The sequence below is a fragment of the Mus caroli genome, chromosome 14, assembly GCF_900094665.2.
Source record: "Mus caroli chromosome 14, CAROLI_EIJ_v1.1, whole genome shotgun sequence".
Lineage (NCBI taxonomy): Eukaryota > Metazoa > Chordata > Mammalia > Rodentia > Muridae > Mus > Mus caroli.
Genome location: NC_034583.1, coordinates 57,754,897 through 57,762,373, shown reverse-complemented (window position 1 = coordinate 57,762,373; position 7,477 = coordinate 57,754,897).

The window sequence follows — 7,477 nt, the reverse complement described above, 5'->3', positions numbered from 1 at the left end:
CAGGTGTAGTCTATCTATAGAACCCATATTTATGGAAAAGATGACATATAGTTTGAAAAGCATTTCAATTAAATGATGCCTTAAGCATTATTGTGCACACAGCATAGCATTATACCGGGAAGGTGTCATATTCTAGAAATTTGAACCAACATCATCTACTGAGTGTGTTGAGCCACACTTCCTTCTTGCCTCACATAGATTGACACTCTACTGGCTGTGGTACTTACAGAGACTATCCCACGCCACACACCGTGTATGCTTGGTCTATGTGGTGTATAGCTGGCAATTAGAGCAGGTTTGGTACCCAGAAGTTTCCATTATATGAGTTCAGATGCTAAATGACAGCTTTATGGTGTGGTTCTATCCTTAGTATTTTGAGTCCCATGCAAATGGGATCCTCATCTGCTGCCATCACAGATGGGCTCTGCTCTCCACGGTTTGCTTGTCACCCCTTAGATGTTTCAGCTTCCACTCTGCACAAGAACAAAATCCTTTTCCCTGTGACCCTCTACACATCTGTTCCTTATAGTTCAGCTTCCCCCATATCAGAGACTCACAGGGAGAGTTCACTTCAGGGTAAACAGATATCCTGAGCCCGTTCACAAAACTTCTCTCACAATCCGGCATTAACTTTGGCCATCAAGGCACTTTAGCCATTCCAAGCTTCCAGAGGAGCTATGTGTATCGGCAGTGAGAGAAGGGTTAATGCCAGGCCAAATTCATATAGAATGATGTCAGCCATTCTCCTCTGAGACCCTTGCAAACTTGGGATGTAGGAAGCGCATGCAGGATGCCCTCCTGCTCTGCATTACATGAGCTGCTGCTCCCAGGCCATTGCATCCAGAATCCAGAGGGACCAGATGGTGCTCTTCTGTAGCAAGGGAGATCACCTGGAGCAAAGTCAGCTGGAAGAGTAAGAGGATCCAATTGCAAAAGGGAAGAGCAAAACACACAGATGGGATTTCAGTGTTTGTGTCTGTGGGAAGAAATGCATGCATGTGTCAGAAAGCACATCCCACTTCCATGCTGAGCTACAAGCGGGGTGTGCAGTGGGAAATGGGGTAACAACTGCTACAGGTGGAACAGAATTTCAGGTGTGGGGACTTGAGGGTAAGAATGCACTCTCCACAGCGTTGAATTCTGAGTAGCCAAGTGAAGGATTACCTGTCTTAAGGTTGCATCTGACTCAAGACCACTCATTCAGGCTCATTTTCAAAGCACTTAAGGAAGGGATGGCTCAGCAGTCAAGAACATTAAGCTGCTCTTCCAGAAGAGTAGAATCCAGTCCCCAGCATCTGCACTGGGTGACGCAGAATTGCCTATAACACAATTGCCTATAATGGCAAGAGATCCAATGTCCTCTTCTGGCTTCCATGGGCATCTACACATATGTGCACACACGCACACACGCATAAATTAAAAAAAAAACTTTAGGTATCTAGAGCCAAGTGTCAGACAATGGGGTGAAGTAATACAGCAGGATGCTGCTGCCAGAGAGCATCACTCCAGAAACCAGGAGAGCAGGGTAATGCGCTTTGTGGATGGATTCTGCCTGGGGTGATTGATGCTTTCCTGTGCTCCTTATTTACCTGTTTGCCATTAACCCTCAGAGGATAGGTACCACATGTAGCTGGGGAGAAGCAAGAATCTAACAGCGGAAAATAATTCCCTGTGGAGGCAAGGAAACTATGAGACAAAACAAAATATGAGACAGGCCGGGGAAAGTGACAGCAACATCCTTTTCAAGAAAGCGAGCACTGTAGTGTTCTCTCTCTTTCCTTCCACCGCCTCCGCCCCCTGTGTCTTCCCAGAGTGCAGCATTTGCTTCATCATCTGTAGCCTCATTTTACCTTCAGCAATTGTCCTCACAGAAGTGTAAGGGGGAGGCAAAGGTCACAGAGGAGGCAGTTTCCATAGCACAGGTTGGAAATCTGAGGTTGAAGGTCAAGAGGAGATGGGTAGTTCACAGTCTTACCTCACGTGCTGAAAATCTGCAGTGACAGAAACAGAAGGAGGTGACTTCGTGAGCTGATAAATGTGCTAACTTCCCTGATTGGAGCAGTCGTCTCAGTGCTTGGTGTGTGTTGGAACTCGATGGTATACACTTCAAAGATGTGCAATAAAGTAGAAAGTTAAATTGAGAGAGAGACAGAGACAGATAGACAGAGACAGAGAGATAGACAGAGACAGAGGCAGAGGCAGAGATAGACAGACAGACAGACAGACAAAAGGAATAAAGAAAGAATGGCAGCAGAGATCAAGATGTAAATGTGAAATATATGAGAATTTACAACTTTGAATTTTCTTTATCAGGACAGCAAGATGGCTAAGTGGGCAGGACCATTTGCTGCCAAGCCTGACTGACTACCCGAGTTTCATCTTCCAACCGCAGAACACCCATGGTGAAAGGGGGGAACTGACCCCAAATGTTCTCCAACCTCCATGCATGCTGGCTATCGATGCCCCTCCCCCAACGAGTAAATAAATAAATAAATAAATGTATGTCAAAAATGTCTTCATCAGTACAACTTGTGTGACCACAATGGGTTTTGTTTTTACAATTTTAGACATTCTGAAATTTCCTAACCCATCTTATCAGGGTCTTCCTGCTGAGGGAACAATACACATAATGTCTGGAAACTCCCTCCTGTTCACTGCTAATGCATTTTGAAGATGCATACCCCTAATCCACAAAGCAGAGTCACTTATTAGAGAAATGCAAAGTTAGCTCAATCTGTGTATCTCATGGGAATAAAGCAATTTTGGAGGAATTTTTGCCTTGCTAAAAATGACAAGGAACCTTCCCTTGACTCTGGTTGAATTTTGGTAATCCAAGATGGAAGCAGTCCAAAGGGGCTGGGCTAGCTGCCCCACTGTAGAGGGTCTAGCTGGGGACAGCAGCTAAGGTGACACTGGGTACAGAGGTGGTGGGACCGTGGCTTCTGTCACTGTACAGTGGCAGCAAAAGAAACTCTGGTAAAGATGCCTGAGGCTGGCAGGACAGAGGTGGAGTTGATGGCTCACTCCACAGCCATGTTGAGTGAGTCTCAAGCCTGAGATATTCAGGGCTGATTCTAAGAAACAGAGTGTAGCTGCAGAGCTAATCTGGGATTCAGGAGAGGAGGCCTCCAAGTTCTTCCATCAACCAATTATGTAGCCTTGGAGAATGTGCCTATCACTGGAAACAGCGACTTCAACATCTTTGAAGGTATTTGAGTATGTGTTCTTTGGGTGCTGGGGAAAGAAAGGGCTCAGTGGACAAAGTAGTTGCTTTGCAAGCATGGGGAGCTGATTATATTTCAGAAGCTGTGAAAAACCGCTAGGTGTGTTTTATAGTCACGGCAGTCAGGGGAGTGGGACAGAGACAGGGGGATCCTGGAGAAGGAGAAGGAGGAGGAGGAGGAGGAGGAGGAGGAGGGAAGACAGGAGAGGAGAGTATGCATACATATACATCTTTTCCTCACCACCCCCTCCCCCCTTTTTAAGAAAAGCATTAGCTGATACAGAAAGAAGAAAATATAACTTGATGACACATAGGCAACTAGCCTGCATCTTCCTCTTCAGCACAGGTGCAATGCTGAGCTACCTCCAGTGAGTTTATAAATGCTGCTGAACTCAAAGTCCTATTTCCAGGAACCTTGTTTGAAGTAAGAAACAGACAGAACAAAACTGATATGTTTGGCTCAGACAACTGTGACTCAAAGCAACAAGCTTGTGTCCCCAGCCTCTGGAGTCATGATTCGTCAGAGACCCAGACTGGGGTGCAGAGGGTCATGGCTGGTAAATGCACACGGAGACAGAAAGAAAATGTTTTTTCTTGCAGAATGGGGAGAAATTTAATGGGAACATTAAACCTGCAATATCATTTTAAGGGGTTTTGATTTTATTAAATACAAGCCTTTAGTTTCTTCGGTCCCAGGGGAGTTCTTAAATACATCCAACCATGCTTTTTTTTTTCCATTACAAAAGCTATAACTTTTCATTTATTTCTTGAGGATAATTCAGAGAGTGATTGTTATTTTTTTAAATGTTATTGGAGAACATGAACCAGCTGAGATTTTGGGGAGTGGGACTTTATCTAAACATTGATCAAACCATTTGGCACCAGACTGCTTCTTCTGAAGATGTCTCGTTAAAGTGCCCTATGCTGATGTTCTTTGTAGTAGAGTGTGTGTGTTCGTATGTATATATCTACGTGTATTTGTGTGTACATGTTTGTGTGTGTGTGTGTGGACGTGTAGGTCTGTGTGTGCATGTGGGTGTGTTCCAGAAGATTATGCTAGTCCCTCAGGAGCTGGAGTTACAGGTAGTTGTGAACTGCCTGTTGTGGGAAGTGTGAACTGCCTGTTGTGGGAAGTGTGAACTGCCTGTTGTGGGAAGTGTGCCCTTGTACTCTGGAAGAGCAGCAAGTGCTCTTCGCCACTGAGCTATCACTTTAGCTCTGGTGCTGGAGTTTTTAAGGAGCTGGCATTCATGGAGGTAACCACCACTGCTGTGGGTTGGCATGTGCACAGTCACTTAAGAGACAAACACCCATTTTCGTTGATGGAGAGGCAGGCTATTTTCATTGATTATGTCTTTAAAACCTTGCTAGAAGCAGCAGTGTGAAACAGCCGCAAGTGGAATCTATTCTCTTGTCTTTGTCAGAAGGCGTTATTGGTTAGAATGAGATGTCACCCACATTCCCAGGCATTCAAATACTTGGTTCCCAGTCCATGGCCCTGTTTGGGTAGGTCTAGGAGGTGTGGCCTTGCTGGATAAAATATGTCACTGGGGGCAGAAAAGCCAAGTGCCATTCTGAGTTACCATTCTCTACTTCCTGCCATTGCTGTGACAAGGCACCTGAGAAAGACAAGGTGGGAAGGATTTATGGGCGCTCACATTTTCAGAGGTTTCCATTTGAGGAAGCAGTCAGTTGCTTTGGGGTGACACATAGTTATCATGATGGGAGGGTGTGGCAGAGAGAAGCTGCTTACCCTGTAGCATTGGAAAGCATAGTGGAGTGGCAAGAAGGAAACAGGTAAAAGATATAGCCTTCAAAGTACCTAGAAACCACCTTCCCAGGGAGGCCAGACCTTCCTGGTTCTCCTACCTCCACATGGTCTATTCAGATTTTGAATCTGGGGATGGATTAATCTTTTCATGGAGCTCTAAAGTGATGGTGTTATTGGGGAGAGTGGGGAATGCCTTGGGAGGGTTTGCCTTAGCCCTGGCACTTCCTGTCACAGCCTCTCTGCTTCCCAGTAGCCTCTGGGTGAGCACTCGCTCCACCAGGATGCTCTGCCATAATCAGGGAGCCAGCAAACTGTGGACTGAGACCTTTCAAACCATTAGAATAAAGAATAAATCCATTTCTTAAGTTGCTCTGTTAGGCACTTGGTCACGGCAAAGTAGAAACAGACTAACACCATCACTGGAATCAAAATGTGTATTTACTAAGGCTTCTCGGGTCAGTACTGGCATCTTCTATCTAAGAGGGGCAATCTTCCATGATATAGAGAAACTAGGGCCACAAACATTTCATGATCACAGTGACACTAAATCTAACCCAGAGATCGGTGATTCAGCTAGACTAACTTGCCAGAGAACCTCAGGGATCCCGCTGTCTCTGCTTTCATCTACTAAGATCACAGGTATGTGCTACCATGCCTAGATTTTTTTTTTTACATGAGTGCTGGTGATTGAGCTCAGGTCTTATGCTTGACAGGACTGACTAAGCTGTCTTCTCAGCTCATGGATATATCATTCTTAATCAGCATCTGGTGTTACCATCAGAGGTAACCCTGGTACATGCTATTGGTTTGAAGGGAAGTGCTATGACAAGTATCCACTGTGACAGGGTCATGGAAGATCTCACCAGAGCTAAACATCTCCAGAGCTCCACTTACTTGTCTCTCTTTCTCTCCAGCCCCTGTCACCTACTGGTCTTTTGTATCCATAGTTTTGCTCTTCTACAGAATAGGATATAGTAGTGTTCTACATTCTATAATGCATATGTTATATACAGATTACATATATCATGTGTGTAGGTAGTATATATACATATGTCCTGTATACTGCATTGTACCTACGCATCTATTTTTAAATGATAAGCACAACATTCTTAGTGCCCATAGCACCAGGTGGTTCATTCGCTTTCTTTTTGCACTGAATCACTCACCATTCTTAACCTTTTATTTTATGTACATGGACTTTGTGCCCACCAGATGTATAATTTAGCTCTTGTCATGGATCAGTGCAGGGAATTAGAATGATGGTTATTAATATTGATCGGTGCCGCCCTTGATTGTCTGACAGTGGGGTTGAAGAAGAGCCAATGGTCTGATGGTCTCAGATCCCAAGGGTGTTCTTTACCCATCTAGTCTGTTCCAGACATTATGCCAACTGAGAAGGGTAGTGGGGCTCTTCAGCAGGTCCCCTCAAGAGTTTCATTTAATATATTGTTGGTCATATTCATCTCTAGCAATAATATTTATTCACTTGTCAAAATGAAAACATTGAGCAACTTAAGGGTGTCTTAGTCTGTGTTCTTTGTTAAGTCCCCAACCCCAGGTGCTTCACTGTGGTGACAGAAGGAATGTGGACCTCCACAAGGATTACCTGTTATGAGGAAGGGGCAGTGAGTTCACTGGTCGAGCGCACAGGGTAAAGCACAACACAGGCAACATTAAACCCTGAGGATTCTGAAAAGCATTTATAGGGCATGTGTGCGCAGCTTGAAGTCTTTAACTCTGTGTAATAATGTAGGGATACAATGATACCAGCTTGTTAATATACTGCTATGGTATAAAGTAAGACACAGAAAGAGCTCACACTACTATAATTTCATCATATAAATCGTTTTTACTCCTCCTAAAAATGCCAAGCATTTTGCGATACATTAATGCGAGGATGGCATTGGCTATGAGTTTGTATGTACTCTTTATTAGGTCATGAGTATTACTTCTCTGGCTGTTTAGATGCCTACACTGATGCTTTTAGACCTCTAATGGGACCACTATATGTAATTTCTCTTTGCTTTGATGCTGTGAATAGATTTCCAAATACAAAGTCGAACCTTTTGTTTTCAGATATGGTTTTCTTGATCATTGTCAGTTATTCTTTAAGAACTTCATGTCTTCTGTAGTTTTCAGGATTGGATGCCAACAACATACATGGATGCCATGTTAACATACATGGTTAGCTTGGGAAGCAGATGGGGAAAGGTCATGGTCTGGGCTTCCTTTGCTATGCTCTCTAGTTGTTTATGTTGCACAAGAATAATTTGTGCTGTGACATTTTGGTTACTCATTTGTATGTAATTTTAGTAGCATCTTGGAAATGTCTATAAATGTGTATATTTTATAACCCCAACAGTCTTTGATGTTGTATTTATCCCTTTCTTAGGTTTTTAAGAGTTGTTTTTGTTTTTATTTGTGTGTGTGTGTGTGTGTGTGTGTGTGTGTGTGTGTGTAGCTATGTGCACAATAGTGCGGTG